General features: G+C 46.6%; 1 protein-coding gene and 1 pseudogene across 2 annotated transcripts in view; one reads left to right on the top strand and one right to left on the bottom strand.

The window, feature by feature from the left end:
* The window catches only part of Large1 (LARGE xylosyl- and glucuronyltransferase 1), a 576,767-nt gene that overhangs the window by 520,717 nt on the left and 33,939 nt on the right, over window positions 1-22,111 (bottom strand). The gene's annotated exons all lie outside the window — the stretch shown is intronic.
* LOC101607388 lies at window positions 11,749-12,557 on the top strand (annotated as a pseudogene).

The raw sequence follows: 22,111 nt of genomic DNA on the forward strand, positions 1-22,111 counted from the left end.
CAACTGGCCTTTGTGACTAGTCTCAGCTTGGAGCAAGAACTCCAGGTGTGGGGCAGGTCTGTAACCCTAGCAGCAGGAGGTAGAGGCAGGATGATCAGGAGTTCAAAGTCAGCCTGGGTTACATAGTGAGTTCCAGGCCAGCCTCAGCTACGTAAGTGAGACCCTGTCTCAGTACCAAAACCACTGTAGATCTGAACAAACACATCATCTTCCCCCAAGAGCCCCTCCCCCAAGGCTGTATCTATGACAACACTGGTCAATGGCACCTGCAAACTTAGGCCAGCACATCCAGGGACTCCAAGCATCTTCACAGACTTGCATGAAGACTTCCCAAGCACCTGTACAAGGCGTAGATCTAGATGTGGACAATGCAATAAGGCACTCCTTCCTCTTAAAGGCTCATTCGAGTGACAGAGAGAACTGAGGATCTTGTACAGAGGTCCTGCACTGCTGTGAAATGTCCTTTTGTTTGTTTTGTTTTTTTCTGTTTTTCAAGATAGGGTCTTGCTCTAGCCCAGGATGACCTGGAATTTACTATGTAATCTCACGATGGACTCAAACTCATGGCAATCCTCCTACCTCTTCTTCCTGAGTGCTGGGATTAAAGGCATGCGCCAACTTGCCAGGCAAAACAAGGTGGCTCTAAGACCAGGTGTGAAATGTACTCTTAGCTGGGCTGCAAGGACCAGCCTAGAATAGAGGTTCTTCCACTCCAAGCCCTGTGGTGCAAACTACCCAGGCCATGCCAAATGGAAGCTCAAAGTTTTCCCCCAGTGCTTTTAATTCCAACATGTTTTGAAATCATTGTCACAGTAAGCTCTGGAGACAAGATTATTCAGGTTCAGGCTTTCACTGTATAAAACTTTCAGCCAGTTTCTTGGGAAAAGATGATATGTTTGTTCAGACCTACAGTGGTTTTGTTTTTGAGACAGGGTCTCACGTAACTGAAGGTGGCCTGGAACTCACTGTGTAACCCAGGCTGTCTTTGAACTCCTGATCCTGCCCTACCTCCTGAGTGCTAGGGTTACAGGTATGTCCACCATACCTGCCCGCATGACACTCAAGAGTCCTCATTTTGAAATTGGAAGAAATGATTTCATCCTTGGGGTTTAGAAAGATTAAATAAAATGTCAAAGAGATGGCTCAATGGTTAAAGATGCTTTCTGCAAGGCTTGAGGCCCCAGTTGGCTTCCCTAGTACCCATGGATAAAGTAAGATGCACATAATAGTATATTCCTCTGAAATTTAATTTCAGCAGCAAGAGAACTTGGCATACCCATTCATATTCAGTCTATCATTGATCTTTCTATCATCCATCTATCTATCTATCTATCTATCTATCTATCTATCTATCTATCTACCTACCTACCTACCTATTTATTATCTATCTACCTATGTCCTCTGCAAATAGGTCCCAACATTTAGTGTTTGGCACATGTTAGCTAGCGCCATCTTCATTATTTCTATGACTTCTTAGTGGGTTTCCTCTCTGTGCAGCCTCACATGAAGGTTATCACAGGCTCATGCTCCACCAAATTCCATTTCTCCACAGCGTTCGTGGTGGTTGCCTCTCATCGTGGACTTCCCACTCCTTTCGAGAGGACAAACGAGGAGTCAGAGGGGACTAGTGTTTGGATATGAAATGTCTCCCCTAGTTCTGTGTGTTTGAACACTTGGTGTCCAGCTAGTGGCGCTGTTGGGGGAGACTGTGGAACCTCCAGGAGGTGGGCACGAGCTGGAGGGAGTGGGTCACTGGGTGGCTCTTTCAGTCTGAGCACTCTTCTTTGTCCACCAAGATGTCAGCCAGTCACACCACAAGCTCCTGCCACTACAGACAGACAGTTCTCAGCCACCACGGCCCTCCCATAAGGACTATGGCCCCCTCAAACCGTGAGGCAAAATAAGTGGCTCAAGCTGCTCCTTGTCAGGAACACAGTCACAGAGCTGAGAAAAATAACTAAGAAACACAAAGAGAGGAAGGAATGGAAAGGATAGAGAGACAGGAGGAAAGAAGCTCACTTCCCCTAGAGACCCACTTGATCTGTGGCCAAGACCCACACTGGCCAGTATGGTGGCCACAAGCCAGGTGCAGCTAGGAGCACTAAAAAGGCAGCTAGATTGAACTCCGCTGGACCACACATTAAAACACACACCAGATCTCAAAACTATCGTGTTGAACAAACAATCTTAGAGGTCCGTTTCCTTATATATTTGCGATTTTATGAATTAAATACAACATATTAGTAAAACTTCATCTATTTCTTTTCAAAAATTTCACTCCTGGAAGCTGTCAATAACAAGCCTTTAAAAATTTGCTATGGGGTGGAGAGATGGCTTAGCAGTTAACGCCCTTGCCTGCGAAGTCTACGGACCCAGGTTCGATGCCCCAGGACCCAAGTAAGCCAGATGCACAAGGTGGTGCATGCATCTGGTGTTTGTTTGCAGTGGCTGGAGGCTCGGGTGCATCCATTCTCTATCTGCCTCTTCCCCTCCCTCCCTCCCTCTCTCTCTCTCTCTAATTGAGTAATTTTTAAAAATCCACTACAGCCAGGTTGTAAGTTATACATGTAGCATGTGCTATGTCTCTACTGGTCAGAGTTGCTCTGGCATAACAAGACATGTTTCTATGTACTGGTTCTTTCCTCCAAGAATACCATTTCCACTCTTGCAAGAAAATGTCACATCTCAGTACATAAATACAGACTTCATTTTGTGGATAGAGCAACTAAGCCTGCAGGGGGAAGGTGAGGGGACTTGTCTAAGGTCACATGACCAACAAGGAGGCATCCCAGACCCCGAGACAGACCTGAAATGAGCCAAGCTCTTCCCGATACTCAGCACTCGCTCACGTACACTCCGGCACTGCTCCTCAGTACGGCCACCTCTTCACGTCATCACCCCGGAGAACAGAGAACTGACAAGCAGTTACTTGTCACCAGGATCACCAGTGGTTGCTTGTGTTCCGTAGGGTGAGATTGTTTGATAGAGTGGACAGACATGGCTTAAGCAGAGCATGGGCAGATATTTGCAGGGATAAAATGAGAAAAAGTGACACTCAGACATCCTTAATATTTACATGGCCATAAGTGACATGTCTAAGCCCCTTTTGTATCCCCAAACCTCATAAGAAATGGATCCTTCCTTCATTCCTCACTTGACAGATGAAGAAACAAAGCGACCCCCAGGAAGGGCCCACTGTGGCCCACGTCAGCCAGTTAGCCTATGGCAGAGACAGGACTTAAAGCCAGTACCTGCCTATCCCCTCGCTCGCTTACTGAATCTTACCTGGGCCCTTCCAGTTTCTGGTGCCAAAATGTTTCTTCCTACCAGAAAGCCCAGCAAGGCCAGGCTCAAGCTACCTCTTCAAACATCTCAGTACAGCTTGTCCCCTCTTTGATAAAGTCATGCATTCCTTCCTTTGGCCACCAGTGAACTTTAAACACCACCTTTTCTACAACGAGCACTGTGAATCGCAAAAGTGCTACCTATATGTACCTGACCTCACGACAGTGAGAGCTCTTAAAAATAGGGTTATTATACCTTACTTACACAGGCATCCTTGGTATCCGGCACAGTATCCGGCACATAAAAATTACTCAATTAAAAAAAAAAAAAGTTGATTTAGTGAATGAAATAATCAACCAGTCAACTAACCCCGATTCCCTGGGTGTTTGTTCAGAATCCCTTTTCCCACCCGGCTTCCTTTCCTAACTTCGGATGTTCCTCCCTACGGGTGGCTTCTCCACCAATCTGTTTGCGTGGAGAGAAGCCAAGCACGTTGCTTTCAACTGCAGCTTGGTAACACCGATTGCCACCTCTCCATTTTTATTAATTGCTGGGTTAATCAAGCACTCCAAATTCTGTCCACCCATGATAACATGCTCTTGTTTCACAATGGCCAAGGGGGAAAAAAAACAAACAAACAGGCTTTAGCTGAAGAAAAAAAGAAAACTGAATTTGGTGGCCTTTAGGACCTGGCATGCTTGTCATACTTTTCAGAATATCTGAACCTAAACCAGATCGGATAGAAGAAAGGCCTTTAACACAATCTCAATTATCCACCATGTCTATGAAACCAAGAGTGAACTGTGATACGCTTTCCCACGGGCTCCCTAGCCGTCCCGCCACCCATTACCATCATGCCGGTGTTTGCAGAAGGAAAGAAGCCCGGCTGAGAAGCACGCTGCAGATTTCCACAGAAGCCCGGAGTGAACAGCCAGACCTGCTTCTTGTCGCTACACAAGCCATATGCCAGCCCCACCTCACAGGACCCGAGGAACACACTGCTGCCCCTTCCTGGTGCCCGATCCACCCTGCAAGACCTGCGGCCACCGCATGGTCATTTAGGAGCAGAGCCTCCACATGCGGCTTTGTGTTCCCGTCTAGGAAAGCGCTGGTAAACCCTCACTCCAGACATGACAAGCTAAGAGGTTTTCACCTGCATTGCCAACTTGATCTTGCTTTAAATGCTGGACGTTTATGCATGTGGGTATCTTTGTTATCTCTGCTTCTCTTTCTTTTTTTTTTTTAATTTTTTTTTCTTTAATTTATTTGAGAGCGACAGATACAGGGAGAAAGACAGATAGAGAGAGAGAGAGAGAATGGGCGCGCCAGGGCTTCCAGCCTCTGCAAACGAACTCCAGACGCGTGCGCCCCCTTGTGCATCTGGCTAACGTGGGACCTGGGGAACCGAGCCTCAAACCGGGGTCCTTAGGCTTCACAGGCATCTGCTTCTCTTTCTTATGACACACATGTAGACCAGGCCACATGGCTCTTGACACCCACCCTCATATGCCCATTCTTTAGACGGTAAACAGAGAAGCAGAGACCAGAAGGAGCAAATAGCATGTGTTACTATACTTTTCATTTGCATGCACTTTATAAGTTTAACCAAGTTTTTTTTCTTTTAAATATTTTATTTTTATTTATTTATTTGGGAGAGAGTTACAGAAATAAGTAGGTAGAGAGAGAGAGAATGGGCATGCCAGGGTCTCTAGCCACTGCAAATGAACTCCAGATGCGTGCGCCCCTTTGTGCATCTGGCTTACGTGGGTCTTGGGGAGGTGAACCTGTGTCCTTTGGCTTTGCAGGCAAGTGCCTTAACTGCTAGGCCATCTCTCCAGCCCCACCACCCTTTACTTTCTAAGTAGCTTTTTGTTTGTTTATTTGTTTTCCAACTTTCAATAAAGACACAACAGAGGCTGCCAGTCCAAAATGCAATGACATCCCCTGACAGGACCTCATATGGAAGGAGGAAGGTCCCAAACGCCTTCCCAGGTACCAGGTTTCCAGAAGCACCGTGATGAGCCCCTGAGGCCGGAAGAGGAGTGTTGGGCATATGACATGCTTCCTGGCTTACTGTCCGGCTTAACGAGCAAACTGTTCAGAGCCTGCAGCGGCCCTGGCAGCCAGGTGAAGTCACCTCCGGCTCTGAATGAACAGGTGGAGAATCCAAAGGAAGGGTGAGCATCTGCCCAGAAGGATGAGCGAAGCCTCACGCCAGACAGCGTTCGGAGAAACAGAAGGTAAAATGAATCAGGACTACAACTGAGCTTCCGACACCACATGCACACCGGTCATAAACTGATCCTGTCTAAGAGCAGAGGGGAGCCTGGTTCAAAATCCCAGCCTTATCTTCTGAAAATATGTCTCCACTGTGAATGATCGCGGTACAGAATCACGGCAATTTTTCTCAAGTGTCATCAAAAGGCAAACGTACAGTTTCAACCGTTCTCTTGAATTATCCCCTTCTAGAATATGCAACATTATAGATCCGTGGATTCTGCCCTGGGAAAAAGACTCACTCACCAACTGTGCTTCTCACCTATGAAATTAGCAAATGAGCTACAATATCCTAGGACAAGGGGCTAAAGAGGCCGCCAATGGGGCAGGCGCCCTCACGGGGGGCAACCCTTTCATGGTATGAACGTGACCACAGTGGCACACGCGGTTTAACGTCATAAAGCAGACAGACAGCACGGAAGTCCCCAGGGGCCAGGCCACACAAAACATATGTGGGTTACAAGCCTCCTTCAGCACACTGGCAGCATCGGTACCAGCACCCCTTCCTCGTCAGCAGGTGGCTCCCCATCAATTCTCTGTCCTCAGGCAGAGAAACATCCTATGCTGAAAGCCAGTCCAGGCTCTATCTCCATCCTGCAAGCTGGCTCCCACTTCTGTTCCCTGCAGTAACGAAAGGACAGGTGAGGGGAAGCCCAGGCAGCGAGGAGCCTCGGGGCAGCGGTAAAGACTTGGGAATGCACAGAGTCCGAACTTCATTGCCAAAAGCAAACGGCTCTGCAGTCAGCGGAGCCTGGGCGGCAGTGTTGACCTGTATAGACAGGAGGATGGTAGACAGAGCACCGGGCAAAGAACGGTTTCCTCTTTCTATAGGGCAGTAAAGTGCACTAAATGACCTCACATCAGCATCCTGAGGAAACCCTGAGATTCCTTCCTGGGGCCACAGGTGGTTATCTGCTGACCTAACAGAGTAAAAAACTTCCACTTGCCCCCAGGATGCTTTGACCTTCTTTGCTTCAACTTCCTTAACTCCGAGGGCCCCAAATGATGTGCATTTCAGTAGGCTGAATGAGCACTTTTTTAATTTATCGCTTCATAATCCAATTTGCCTCACACTGAACCACAAATCACCCCGATGGTGCCTCAGATCAACAGGGCTGTGAGACACAATACGAGGCTGGGTGAATTATGTCAAAACTCAAGGGGGAAAAAAAACTTGTCATATTGGGTCCAGAAATCCCAAATCAACACCACACTGAGGTAGAAACAGCACACTTCTATACATCTCCTTGATCCGTAGGTAGACAGATCCCTAGCAGACACCTGCAGGGGGGTCTTGTCTCAGCCAGGACAGCTAGCTGGAGACCCTTCCATGCACATACCTCCAATCAGCGGAGGTGGGGCAAGTGCTGCCTTCCAATGAGCAACGAGGGGCTACTCACTCTGCAGCCATACCCTGAAGTTTCAGTATTGATATCTATACCGTAGAGCTGAGAAAATCTGGAATTAACGCACTGAGTAGCCCACTGCACGGTTGGAAAGCCCAGACTCCACTATGTCTCAATGGCCCATATACCATCGCCATCAGCAATCCAAATTACAAGATCCTCATTCGGTTTTCTCTGTCTTTTAAGTTTTATTATTTATTTGCAAGGAAAGTGAGGGAACACAAATGAGAACAGGCACCCCAGGACTTCTTGCCACTACAAAGGAACTCCAGATGCAGGGACCACTTTGCACATCTGGCTTTAAGTGCGTACTGGGGAATCAAACCCAGGCCATCAGGTTTTGCAAGCAAGTGCTCTTAACCCATGACCCATCTCTCCAGACCTTCCTGGTTTTTATCGGTTTGTATGTTTGTTTGGTTTAGGTTCTCTGTGACAGGGCCTCACTCCCTAGCCAAGCAGTTCAGATTGGCCTCAAACTCCTCCTGGCCTTAGTTACCTGGGTCCTGAAATGTGCACCAGTGAGCTACCATGCCAGGTTACGTGGCATTATTTTCACTACTTATGGACATCAGCAACACAGGAGTAGCCTGCGAAACTTCAATTACAGTGGTCAACACTGACTGTCAACTTGCCAGGATGTAGAATCACCTACGAGGCAAACATCTGGACGTTATCTGTTAGGAAGGTTCCAAATTGGATTAAGGAATATTCTAAATTGGATTAAGTAAAGTAAGAAGCCAGAACCATCCCAAACGTGAATAGCACCATGCCATGGGCCGGATATCTGACTATATTTTTTCATTTTATTCATCCTGAAACATCAGCATTCATCTCTCTCTTCCTCCCGCCCCCCCCGTGTGTGTGTTTCCTAACTACTGACTCAGTGTGACCAGCTGCCCTCACAGTCCTATCCCGAATGCCCGTCCTTTGACAATGGACCGTAGCCCCTCCAACTACAAGCCCAAACTGGCCCTTCCTTCCTTAAGTTGCTTCTTGTTGAGTATTTTGTCACGACACTAAGGAAAGTAAATGATACACTGACATAAATACAGAGGTTGACTCATCCCTGTCTACTGATGCTCATGAGGTCCAAACCAAAGTGATCTCTGATCTCATTTCCCACTGTTTCTCTAGGGCCACATGTAGTCTCTAATTTAACTGTTGCCAAACAGCCTGGGGACTCTGCAGTTACCCCAGGTAGTGCCATGACGCATTCCTTCATCTTCTTCAGTAATTTGCTCAGAATCATCCCCACAAATCCCTGTGGCACAGGTCAAACTCCGCACCCCCCTCCCCGGGCCGCCATCCACACTCAGCCAGTCCTCTCTCCCGCCCATACCTTCTTTTTCTCCCCTGGGACTTGTCTCCAGAGAAGGCATGCCTTCCTTGTTCTGCGTGTCACTGCGTCTCCCTCAAGTAGATCACAGGCTCTCCGAGGGCAGGGACATCTGTCACTTGACCCACTAACAGACCCACAGTGCTGAGGGCAGGCCTCACCCTCACCAGTGCTCAGCAAATAAACAGCTCTGTCATGAAGCAGTGGAGAAAGAAAGAGTGCACCGAAGCCCACCTCTGGCCAGCCTGCGGTCTCAGCTAGCCAAATTACCTCACAGAGAATGTCACCTAAAGGCCACTTAGCTTCCCACCACACCACAAACTCATCACTACATGAACCTCCCTCTCTGCAGGCTGCAGGAGACAAACACAGATTTGGAAGCAACTGCGTATTTACAAAGGTCACCCTGGGTCTGTGCATGCCACACCTTTCCCTGGCACTCCTTAGGACGAGTCGTCCGACAGCATCGTCCCACGTATCAAGCCTCACATGCCTTCCAAGGGTCGTACGCTATGCCAAGCCCAGGAAAGGGCTGGTCTGGGGAGGGTTTGCCACTACCAAACCATAGGAGTCTGGCTGGAATGTCCCAAGTATGCAGGGAAGTCAGTGGGAGATTGGACAAGGCCAGACTGGGGAGGCCCTGAAAGGCCACATGCCACTATCCTGCAGAGCTGGCAGAATCTTTAGGTCACGGCTTACACTGCAAGCTGGCAACCGGGCCTTTCATTTGCTGGCCCGAGGAGAGGAGGACCCCACCTGCTACAAATCAGTCTTACTGGCAACACAGGCACTGACTCCAGGCCACCTCCCAAGGACAAGGACAGACAACTGCAAGGCTCCCAAGGACTCCAATCTCTGACGCCCGAGTTCCCGGCCAAGCACAAAGGCTGCGTCCCCAGAGCCTTCATGGTACCAACAACAGCACATGGATTTGTGAGGCTTTGTGCAGACATTTTTTTTTTTTCTTCTTTTAAAATATTTTTTATTTACTTGCAAGCAGAGAGAGAAAGAAGAGAGACAGGCACATAGAGAATAGGCGTGTCAGAGCCTCCAACTGTTGCAAATGAACTCTAGAAGCATGTGCTATTTTGTGCACCTGGCTTTATGTGGGCTGACTTGACTCTCCTTTGGAGAATCTCCTTCTTGTTTTGCACATGGACACAGAACCTGAGGAGAGAATCAGCCCATCGCACCTCACCAGGGCCGCAGCTGAAACCATAGAGGAATTGGGGAAATGAGCAAGAGTGCTGCTTCCTTGGGGAACCTGGTACCAGCACAAGGTTAAAGGAGATAGACATAGAGATTTTTTTTTTTTTTAAATAAAAGTGCAGGTAACATCTTTGGAGGAAAATAAAAGCTGGAATGTATGTGAGAAGTGAGCTTGGCGGGTTAGGCTTGGGTTTTGTGTGGTTCTTGGTTGTTTTTGTTTTGGATGGTACTAGGGATCAAACCCACGGCCTTAAAAGGCCAGGCAAGTGCTCAACCACTGGGCTCCATATTTCCATTTCTTTTTAATTTTTTCTGACTTTTTAAATTAGTAGAGATAGAGAAAGGGGGGGGGAGAGGGAGAGAGAGGGAGAGAATGGATACGCCAGGACCTCTAGCCACTGCAAACCAACTCCAGACACATGCGCCACTATGTGCATCTGACTTACGTGGTGGCCTGGAGAATCAAACCTGGGTCCTTAGGTTTCGCAGGCAAGCTCCTTAATCACTAAGCCATCTCTCTAGGCCCAATACTCCCATTTTTAAGGCATCATTTCCAATACAGCTAGCAAGACACATCTTCCCTTTTATCAATGAGCTTTCTCCATGCATTTCCACTTGATGCCTACAGCAAACCTTATCAATGAATGCATCAATATTATTCCCATTTTACAGTTGATGTAACTCAACCCCAAAGTGACTTAGTGGCTTGTCTGAGGTCATACATTTAAAAAAACAAAAACAGAATCTATAATCAAATATGTCATTGTTTTCTCTGGGCATGAAAGCCCGCTCGCTGTTTAAGCATTATATTTTTCACCAACTTCTCCCTACACTCTTCATCCAGAGACCTGATGCTACAATTCACATGGCCACCATCTAAGGAAGTGGGTGCCATCCTCCTACCAGAAGACAGTGGGACCTTTGTGGGGATCCTGCTGTGGCCAGGCTTCTTACCCATGTCATCATACGCAAAGGCAATGACCCTCTTCTACACAGAACACTTCCAGGAAGGACCCTGGGCGGCTTTTAATCACTGACAACTCATTTTATCCCTAATGCTCTGATTAAAAAAAAAAAAAAAACTGTTTATCTCAAAAGATTCATGTTTGAATACTTCACCACCTGTTGTTGTGGTTTCCTGGGAGGCCTTGAAGCCTTTAGGAGGTGGAGGCTTGCTGGAGGAAGTGAGTCACTGGGGGTGGGCCTGTGGGGTTGTCTTCCAGTCCTGCGTGGTGCTGTTTCCTACCTCCTCTCTGCTGAAATCTGAACGTGCCAGCTAGTCTCCTGCTCCTGCCACGCTTCCCCACCACGATGAAGACCCCCCCTCCACACTGTAAGCCAAAGAAACCAGAAGTTGCTTCCAGCCAGGTATATTTCCCGCCAACAAGAAAGTAACTGATACACTGTGCTTCAGGGAAACCAATAGGGATCGATTTGTTTTTAAAGTACTGAGAATTTAATTACACTACCACCAAGTCACTTAATTTCCAGCCAATATCCTAGCTGATCTTCAGTGGAAGGGGCAGCAGAAACCCCAGGCTTTGAGGCTCAAACACAAGGTGGGCACATAGCTTTCCTCTGGACAATCAAATGATAAGGTGAGGTCCCAGACCCCGATTTTACATCAGTCCTGCTGGTCCTCAGCCTGTTAACCTGGAGAATAGAAATGTGCATGCCACAGCAAAATTCACAGAGGTCATATGGACCTCGTGACCCTGACAAGGACAAAGTTTTCGAAAGTTCGTTGCAGCCAGCAAAAGGCTATGTACTCCAAGGGATGGCCATAGCAGAACTCCATTGGGAGGCTGAGCAGTGGATGGAAGCCACTCACTCATCACCTCCTGCTCTAGCTCCTGTCTCTCAATACCATGAAAGACCAATAAGGCTAACTCTGAAATGCCAGCTCCCTCCCTGAGTCTGGTCCCACTTCCTGCATCCCAGAGAGGCTGGCCAGCTGTTCTCCCTCCATTCATCTTTCCTTGTGTATTGCCCCTTGGGGTACCCTTCTCTGGCACATGATTCCTCAAACTGAAGTGACTAAGGGTCACTTTGATAAAAAGAAATTAAAAGGTATGGTAGTTTAAATGTGATAGCGTAAATGTATGGCTTCATAGACTCAGGTGTTTGGTTAAATTTGAGTATGCAACGTCAGCCCCTAGCAGGCAGATTCCTGCCACAAGAAGAAGGCATGTCACTGGGGGCAGATCTTTAAAGAGTCCAGCCCTGGTGGCCTTGTCGTCCGTCTTTTCCTCCCGTGCGCGGACGCCTCGCCATTCCCGTCGGCCTCCGGCCCGCGGTGCTGACCCCCGACACCATGCCTTCAATTAAGTTGCAAAGTTCTGATGGAGAGATATTTGAAGTTGATGTAGAAATTGCCAAGCAGTCTTTGACCATCAAAACCATGTTGGAAGATTTGGGAATGGATGATGAAGGAGATGATGACCCAGTTCCCCTACCAAATACTAAAAAAGGTCATTCAGTGGTGCCCCCACCATAAGGATGACCCTCCTCCTCCTGAGGATGATGAGAACAAAGAGAAGCGGACTGATGATATCCCTGTGTGGGACCAAGAATTCCTGAAAGTTGACCAAGGAACACTTTTTGAACTTATTCTGGCTGCAAACTACTTAGACATCAAGGGTTTGCTGGATGTTACATGCAAGACTGTTGCCAATATGATTAAGGGGAAGACTCCTGAGGAGATCCGCAAGACCTTCAATATCAAAAATGACTTTACTGAAGAGGAAGAGGCCCAGGTGCGCAAAGAGAACCAGTGGTGCGAAGAGAAATGAAAGGTTGTGCCTGACACTGTAACACTATAAGGATTGTTCCAAATACTAGTTGCACTGCTCTGTTTATAATGTTAATATTAGACAAACAGTAGGGAAATGCAGCAGCAAATCAATTGTATTAGCATAATAGTGTCCTCCTTGCATGTGAAGTCTGAATACAGATTCCAAGTTAAAGGCGGAGTTCTTCAAGTGTGAGCGAAAGTTGTCTTTCTTTACTCTCAATAAAACTGAGCTATGGGTTCTCTGGAAAAATAAAAAATAAAAAAAATAAAGAGTCCAGCCCTAGGGTGTGTTTGGGGGAGAATGAGGGCTCCAGCCGAAGGTGTGTGCCGGATGTTTGGTGTTTTTCTCTGCTTGGATCTGTGAAAAGGAGCCAGCTTCACCCGCCATTGATGGAGTTTCCCCTGGACTTTGTAAGCTGGAATAAACCAGTTCCTCCCACAGCCTGTGTTTGCTTGGATGTTCATCCCAGCAACATGGTGCTGACTGAAACAGCGGACAACACTGGTTTTAGTTCCATTGTTTCCAATGTTATTTGTTAACACTACTTACATTAATATAAAAATATTAAAGATATAAAGCTTTAATAAATAGTTATTGAACATTATATGCACTGCACTAGATACTTAGAAATAAAGCAGGTACAAAGGTGTTAATGAAATACACCCTGCCCATAGGTAGCTTCCAGTCCAGCAGGAAAGAAAAGAATCAGCAAAAATACCCTAGAAACCCTAAAAATCAGCTAGAAAAAAAAAAAAGCCTAGAAGGACTTGCCATGAACACAGAAAGTAAGTTCCGACCTGTACAAGGTAGTGAGAGAAAGGGGAAGACACCAATGTTCTCCTGACCTGGAGTGGGCAGAAAACCACATCCCAAGTGAAGACATTATTAGCATGCAGAGATCCGCTGTGGGCTCGCGTGTATGTGCTCACCCCACAGAGCTCTTATGCTGAACTCTATCCCTCAGTGTGACAGTAGCAGGAAGTAGGGCCTCTAGGGAGTGGTTAGGTCGTGAGGACAGAGTTCTTAGGAATAGGGTAAGTGGCCATTTGGCCCCAGAGGAGGAGGGCAAGAGAGGGCAGTGGAGAGACAGAAGCTCAAGAACAACAAATACTGGCAAATGTACACAAAAATACCAGAGGGAAACTCACTTCCTCCTATGTATGCTAACCAAAAAATTAGTCAAATAAATAAGTAAGCAGACCCCCCCCCAAGACAGCGCCTTTTCCCTTCTACCACACCAGGGTGTTGAGGGCAGTGGAGTCTGGAACCAAGAAACCATCCTCAACAGATACCATGAACTTCCCAGCCTCAGAAGAAGGAGAAACAATTTTCCATTGTTTGTAATCCACACCACTTATGGTCTTTTGTTGTATCAGCCACAGTGGACTAAGCAAGGTAACCATGCAAGGGCTTATGACTCTTTAAAATAAATTTGAAAACAAAACAATTTACAAGGTACAGATGTCCCATAGTGACTTTGAGAATAAATTCAAGGACCCAGGACCAAATAAAATGGCTTCCTTCAAATAAAATGGCTTGGTAATTTCATTGGACCCAGACAAATCTTCCCATGAGTTTTCAATCATCTCTAAGATGATTTATAATACCCAGTACACTATAAATGTAGATAATAGGGTTAGGCTGAATCACTTAGGGAATAGTGACAAGAAGAATCAGTCTACATATTCAGGACAGACGTGCTTTTTTTTCTGAGTATCACCGATGTAGAACCCATAGACACAAAGGGCCAACTGTACTTTTTTCATTTTGTTTTTTTTAAGTAGGGTCTCACTCTGGCCCACGCTGACCTGGAATCCACTGTCGTCTCACGGTGGCCTCAAAGTCACAGTGATACTTCTACTCCCAAGTGCTGGGATTAAAAGCATGTGCCACCATCCCCATCTACCAAGTGTACTTTTTATTGGAAATTTAACATCAAAAGCTTCAGCAAACTGAATGTGATGCCTGATGCTCCTCCCTTGAACCTATATCCCCACCTCCCAAAGGGAGCCTAGTTCAGTTGTTCCAGCCAGCCAGGTTCTTCTGTGCAGGGGGCCTCTTAGCCAGCGCACAGAGCTCAACCCATTGGAGACAACCAGGAGGAGCTGCCTGATGCTCTTGCCAGTCAGCTCCTCTGCCGTCCATGAGTTTCACTCAATCCAAGGGGACCATGAGGTACCAAAGCCAGGGACTCACTATTACACTTATTCACGTGAATGCGCCAGCTGACACACGTATTAATTCTAGATAATACCCAAAAGCCAATAATTTTAAAGTAAATGAATAAAAAGATGACTTAAACATGCCAGGGAACACCCACAAAAACCCACAGAGGAAAACTGTTTGAGCAGTATATACACCTTTCTTTCTTCCATATTGAAAAACAAAACAAAACAAAACATGCAGGGGCAAAGAAAATGGCTCAGAGGGTAAAAGCACAGGCTGTAGAGAGGCGCAAGGACTGAGACCACCTGACTTCGATACCCTGGCGCGCAGATCAAAAGCTGTAACTCCAGTCTTGTGGAGGGTGGAGACTGAAGAATCGCGGGGGGGCTTGCTGGTCAACCAGTGGAGGGTTGAAATTGGCAGCTCTGGGTTCAGTGAGACTCTGTCTCAAGGAAGCACACAGCTGAGCAAGGGAGAACCCGGGCATTACCTCTGGCCTCCATACATATGCACATGAGGTGCACACATCTGTACACACATGTGCATACGCGGTGCACACACATACCACTATTACTATTGCTGCAGACACACATGCACCGAAAACAGAGGGCTGCAGAGATGGGCTTAGTGGTTAAGACACTTGCCTGCAAAGCCAAAAGATCCAGGTTCAATTCCCCAGATCCCACATAAGCCAGATGCACAGGGTGGCACATGGGTCTTGAGTTCATTTGCAATGAATTGTGGTCCTGGTGTGCCCATATTCATATTCTTCCCTCCCCCGCTCCACTTTCTCTCTCATATAAATAAAAATAAAATACAAAAAATAGAAAGGATATTCAACAGCCTAAAGAAAAATTTCCTCCCTGCTGCATTTGAGGCCACCTCTACATCTCTTCCAATCCAAGAAAAGGCATGTGTATGGCAGACAGGTGTCCAAAATGTTTCTGATAGCAAGCAGCCAGTTTGTCACAGATGGTGAGGAAGTGGCTAACATTTATCAACCATTACATACCTATAAAGTACCTTCTAATATCACCTCATACAATCCTTCCAAGTAATGAAATAACATCACCTGTTTAGAGCAGAGAGAATTGTGGTTCTCCCAGTACCTTAACAATTGTCCTGCAATGCATTCAATGGCTGACTTAAACCCAGGTCTATCTAAAGCCTGAGTTTCATTCAGTATTGCACCTCAGTCCCCACATAAAAAACAAAACAAAAAAAAAAAAAACATTGTGGTTTGATTCAGGTGTCTGACATAAACTTACATGTTCTGAACACTAAGTTCCCAGCTGATGGCAATTTAGGAATTAACATCTCCTGGAGGCAGGCTTATGGGTATTATACCCAGCTTCTTCTTGCCAGTGTTTGACACACTGTCCTATTGCTGTTGTCCATCTGATATTGGTCAGGAAGTATTATGCATCCTCTGCTCAAGCCATTGTTTACTCTGCCAGCATGAAGATTCCCCTCAAATCTATAAGCCAAAGTAAACCATTTTTTCCCCACAAACTGCTCTTGTTCAGGTGTTTTATGTCAGCAATGTGAACCTGACTGCAACATAAAGTTGGTACCAAGAAGTAGGATCACTGATGCTAAAAGCTGATTCTGTGGGTTTGGTCTCTTAGAATTGCTTTTCAGGAGGAATGTGGAAAGATTTGAAGCCTTGGCCTAAACAGACACTTTGCAGTGCTGTAAGTACATCTTGTTGGGCCATTCTGGTCAGAGTTGAACAACCAGAATGCAGTAAGAACTATGGACTGTGAGGTTTGGCTTATGAGGGTGAGAAAGAGCTTTGCCCAGACAGTGCTAGAAGCAGTTTGTATGAGAGGCTTGCTGTTATGACCATGTCCTAAGAAGTTCTGCAGGGTTGCATTGCATAGAAATAGATTTGTGGAAGCAGCATGATATGGCACAGAAACGAAACCTTTGGGCTGAAACTTCTGCCCATTCAGCCGCAATTGTTTGAGAGATTACAACCATTGAGATTGGGCCAGCTGGCTTGCATTGACACAACAGGAAGAATGCAGACTCTTTTGAAGGGGTCTGAATGCTGAATGAATGTCCTGTCCTTCAAAGTCTGCTTTATTTCCCCTTGGGTTAACAAACTGGCAGCCCACCTGGTCTTATGGAATATAAGAAATGCAAGAGAGAATCACTGAATTTGCAACACAGGCTCATAGTTTGGAAATGGCCATGGGCAGTGTGAAGCAGGCTTGTTGGATTACCTGCATGGAGACACACTGGAGCCATGACAATGAACCACTGGTTGCAGTGGAGATGCCAGGACTATGGGATGGCTACTAAAGTGATTTGCCAGCACCAGATTAAGTTTTCCAGGACTGTCAGTAGCCTAGATGGATGGGCAGAATTGCAACTCCAGAGACTTGTTGCTTGTTAGAAGTATCAGACTTGGAGACTTGGCAGTGGTTAGTTATTGGACTTCGAGCTATAGAGTTTGATGTTTGCCCTCTTTAAATCTTGTACTGTTAAATATGTCTTTGCCATGCCAATGCCACCTTTTGCAGTGTGAATATTCATTCTCCACCACTATGGGTTTTTTGGGGTGGTGTTATGGATCAGTTAAAAGACCTTGGATTATGGGGATGTTTGAACTGCATTGAGATTAAAAACTATGGGGACTTTTAAAGTTGGATGAATGCACTGCATTTTATAATATGTACAGTTATCAGTTTATGGGGGCCAGGGTCAGAATATGGTGGCTTGATTCAGGTGTTCACCCCATAAACTTAGGTGTTCTGAATGCTCTGTTCCCAGCTGGTAGTGATTTGGGAGTTAACATCTCCTGGAGGCAGTGCATTGCTGAAGACAGGCTTATGGGTGTTATAGCCAGATTTCTCTTGCCAGTGTTTGGCACACTCTCCTGTTGCTATTGTCCATCTGATGTTGGCCAGGAGGTGATATCCACCCTCTGCTCATGCCATTGTTTCCTCCTGACATCATGCAGCTTCCCCTCGAGCCTGTAAGCCAAAATAAACCCCTTTCTCCAACAAGATGCTCTTGGTCAGGTGTTTTCTGCCAGCAACATAAACCTGACTGCAACAACCATTGTTGTAAAACTGTCTTCTACATGGCATGGCCATGGTCTTATTAAATTAAGAGCATCAGTGATCACCCACAGCAACAACCCTCACCAGTATGGGCCCGATGGCATTCCGTAGTGGAAGGAGATAGAGGACACAAAGTCCCCTCTCCTCCCAGATGATTACATGAGCCCCTGACAACTGCTGCAAAAGAGAGTCTCCTGGGCTTTGTTAGTGTGCCTGCCCAGAACTTGTACACGCTTCTCCATGCTCCTGGAAATCCAATTAAACTCACTGGCTTACCAAGTTAGACTTAGACGGAATGTGTCCTTGTTCTGTTTTGTTCCCCTTCGTCTGGAATGAACAGATTCCCCAAGAGAAGTCATGTGACATCATATATGCACCATGATAATCAAAAGGTGCCACCTGCTTCCCAAATTCTTACCACACTCCCTTCAGAAACTCCATAGCACTCCTTTTTAATTATGGAGCTGAACCTCAAGTCCCTCGTTCAATATAAATGGAAAAGTGTTCACATTCAGCTGCATTGTCTTCCAGTTTTACTGCCGTGTCGGCAAGTGTAGCTGTCTTGATAATTTTTGTGGCAAAGGTCCAGGAAGCAGCCCCCTCCTGAGTGAGGCAGCCTTGTGAGCACCAAGAGCTTTCCTCTGCTCCCCCTGTGACAGATAGCTTTGGCAATGGGACAAAAGAAGGCACGTCCTCTGCAGTCCACCCGTTCATGACTTTTAAGATTCTGGAGCTGGAAGAGTTTATAGTAGAAAACTGTGTATAACGGTGTCTTAAATGAAGTCTTTTTTCTTGCTCCCCTCTGAAGCTCCGGCAGAGGGTGAGTCAGGCTTCTCAGACATGGCCTCTCTCAGTTCACGTATATGAAGACCACCGTCTACGAGAGCAGTCCATGAGCAGGTGAGCTCTCACCTGGAGTGTGTGTGGGATCGTACCGTGCTCGTGGGCCGGGAGGAAGGGAGACCTAAACAACACTCTCGGGATGCCTCGATGTTTAGGCCATTTCATTTTTAACTCATGCCATTGTTGCAGCCTGATGCAAGCTTCCTGGCTTGCTACTAGAAGGTGAGGCCTTTGAACTGGGACTTCAAAGGAGAGCGGTGTGGAGGGACGAGAATACAGGCAGGAGGAAAGGCCAAGAGGGCAGGATCCTCATTCGCTCATTCGCTCTTTCCCGGGAGCTCCGTGTAGGCGAGCACGCAACTCCGCGCCAGGAACACAGTGTGGGCCCAGAGGACAGAATGGCACCTGTGCTTTTGACTGTGCAACACCACGGCACAGACAGGGAAGGGGGACAAGAGCAAGCACAAATGGCCAGTCACATGAGCACAGACAGGGTGCACCCAGGTTTCAGCACCAGAGTGGTGCTCTGTTCAGTCCTCTCAACCCAGCTGACCCAAAGTGGCCACAGGGCTAAGCAAGGACAATGACAAGGGTCAGCTATGGTGAGAAGAGCAGTATGCGGGACTAAGTACCCATGAGTTCCTGCCCAAGTTCTAGGCATGGGGGCTCAGACAGCTTAGGAGTTAACCACATGGTTCTGGGGGCCAAATCCTACTTTCCCCATAACTAGCCCTGTATCATTGGGAAAGTTATCGAAGCCCATATTGCTTCACAGGCAAAATGAGCATGTTTATTTCATCTCCGAGTTTAACAGGAGGAATAAAAATGGTAGTGCACTCCTTTAATCCCAGCATTTGGGAAACTGTGGGAGGAGAAGAGTGTCGTGAGTTCAAGGCTAGCCTAAACAGCAGAGTAAGTTCTAGGTCAGCCTGCCAGCCTGGGCTAGAGTGAGACTCTGATTCCAAAACAAATACCAAAGCAGGGGGAGAAAGAGGGAGAGGGGTAGGGGAAAAAAAGAGGTAGGCCTGGTAGTATAGAACTATAATCCCAAGTACTCAGCAGTATAAGTCAGAGAGATGGAAAGTTCAAGGCCAACCTGGGCTTCATAGTAAAAGCTCAGCTCAAAATGAAAAGGAAGGGCTGGGGGGACGGCTCAGTGGAAAACATGCCGCTATGTAAGCATGAGGTCCTGAGGTGGGATCCTCAGCCCCCACAATAAAGATCAGGCACAGTGCACACACAGTGGACACGCAGTGTCCTCCTGGAATGCTGGCGCTAAGAGGGCAGAGTCGGGAGGAACCCTGGAGCACACTGACCAGGCCAGTCCAACCAAAAGGGCGAGCTCTAGGTTCAGTGCGGCACCCAGGCTTCACAGGAGAAGACGGAGAGCAACTGCGGAAGACCTCCAATGTGGACCTCTGGCCTTCACGCGCACCCACACAAATATACCCACATGCTCACACACATGCACATGTGTGCATACACACGGAACAAATCAAGATAAATAGGAAAAAGGAAGGCTGGGGATGTAATGGAGTAGAAGAGCTCCTGCCTAGTAAATGTTAAGGGCCAAGTGTCACTCTCCACTCTTGAAAGAGGAAAAAGAAAAAGAAAAAAGAATTCACATTTCTATAGAGGCTAAGGAGAATGCCTGACACCCAGCTAATACGTAAAAGAAATCTTAGTTTTTCAAAAATGTTTACCTCTATAGCAACTTCATGAGCAGATTTTATCCCTACTTCATAGATGAGAGACTTGAGGCTCAGAAAACCATAAAGGAACTTTGCAAAGTCAGTGACATGCCAAGCTGAGATTCCCATCCAGACCTGGGTGAAGCTGACAGTCCTTAGTAAATCCTCTCCAAGCATGAGAAGCAGAGGGCACCATCCTATGAAGGGCTGGACAACCGGGCACTACTTCAAATTAATTTACACTTGCATAACGTCCTGGTCTGCTCAAGGGCATTGTCACCTTGGGGATAATCCTGCCTTCTTATTGGTACCTCTGTTTCCCCAAGGTAACAAGAATTTGGAGAGCTTTAAAAAAAACCTGAGTTGTAATAATGTGGAGGGTCAAGCGGGCTCATAAGACTTGCGGTCCCCAACCCCGCATGTGGCAGTTGCAATGGGGTATCTCTGTGGCTCAGATAACTTGCGGGGCTCAGGGCCAGCATGCTGTCCTCCGCAGGTACGCCCTCACTGCTTCTCATCCAGTTCAGACTCTGCCCTGGAGATGCAAGTCAGACTTCATCACGTCCAGAGAGAATGATCTGCGTATGGCTGCAACTAGGGTCGCTCCCCTGGGCTCTCCTTACTTCTGGGAAGCATTTTTAATGTCTCAACTGTTCTATCTGCTTCTCTATTTGATGTAAGGTTGGTCGATACATCCAGCTCCTTACCAGGCCATGACCCAGACATGGTTGAAGAAGTTCCTACTTCCTTTTATAAATTGTTGTAAAATGTTTTAATTTATTTGCAAGCAAAGAGAGGTAGAGAGATGACAGGCAGACAGACACAGAAAAAGAAAGAGAGAGAGAGGGAGGGAGGGAGGAGAGAATGGGCATGCCAGGGCCTCTTGCCATTACAAATGAACTCTAGATGAATGTGGTACTTTGTGTATCTGGCTTTGTGTCCCAGGGAATCAAAAGTGGTCCTTAGGCTTTGCAGGCAAGCACCTTAACCACTGAGCCATCTATATAGACCTGATTTACACACTTTTTAATTATCTTTTGAGTACCTCATGTCCACAAGGCTCCTCCTTCTTAATACATTTACTCACTTTAAAAATATGTTTTTATTTTTATTTATTTATTTGAGAGCAACAGAGAGAAAGAGGCAGATAGCGAGACCAAAAAAAAAAAAAAAGAAAAAAATGGATGCATCAGGGCCTCTACCCACTGCAAATGAACTCCAGATGCATTCACCAACAGGTGCATAGGGTTTATGCGGGTGCTGGGGAATGGAGCCTGGGTCCTTAGGCTTTGCAGGCAAGTACCTTAACCACTGAGCCATCTATATAGACCTGATTTACACACTTTTTAATTACCATTAAGGCATCTCTCCAGCCCGATTTATGGGCTTTTTATTTATCTTTTGATAATTACACACAAGGCCTTCTGAGACAGCATTTTGAGGATGCCAGTGGACATCAGGGAGGGAAGATGCAGGAAAGGAGATGAGTCTCCCCTGTTATTTCATCACATCTGCAAGTAGCCTTCCCTCTCAGGCTCGGGTGCTTTCTAGAAGATGGAATCAACATTCGTATCTACAGCTGTTAACATGTTCCATGAGACCATTTCCATAAAGTGCACTGCAAGCATATGTATATGCACACAGTAGGTCCTCCAAATATATACTGGGAAATTCTTAGTGACAAGCAGTTTAAATTATGCTGATGATAAAAGAGGGATGCTGGTCTCTGACACCAGCTTTAATTTGTTAAGAATCTTTTTTTTTTTTTTTTTTTTTTTTGGTCTAGTGAAAGCTAAGTCATTAGACACTTAATGGGAAATAGGCTCCCATGAACTGGCTTTGATGAGAAATCCACTTTGAAATATGACATCTTAGTCAATATTCCTCTGTTCTGGACTTTGGCAGCACAGGCTAAAAGGGCCTCATCAAAAAGCCACCCCGTCTGTGAGGAATTCTCTGATCACTCCCCAGCAGATGCTCTCTGGAAGCTCTTTATTGAGTTCTTTCATGGGGTACTCAGCCTTTCTCGACA

This window comes from Jaculus jaculus, chromosome 6 (assembly GCF_020740685.1).
Source record: "Jaculus jaculus isolate mJacJac1 chromosome 6, mJacJac1.mat.Y.cur, whole genome shotgun sequence".
Classification (NCBI taxonomy): Eukaryota; Metazoa; Chordata; class Mammalia; order Rodentia; family Dipodidae; genus Jaculus; species Jaculus jaculus.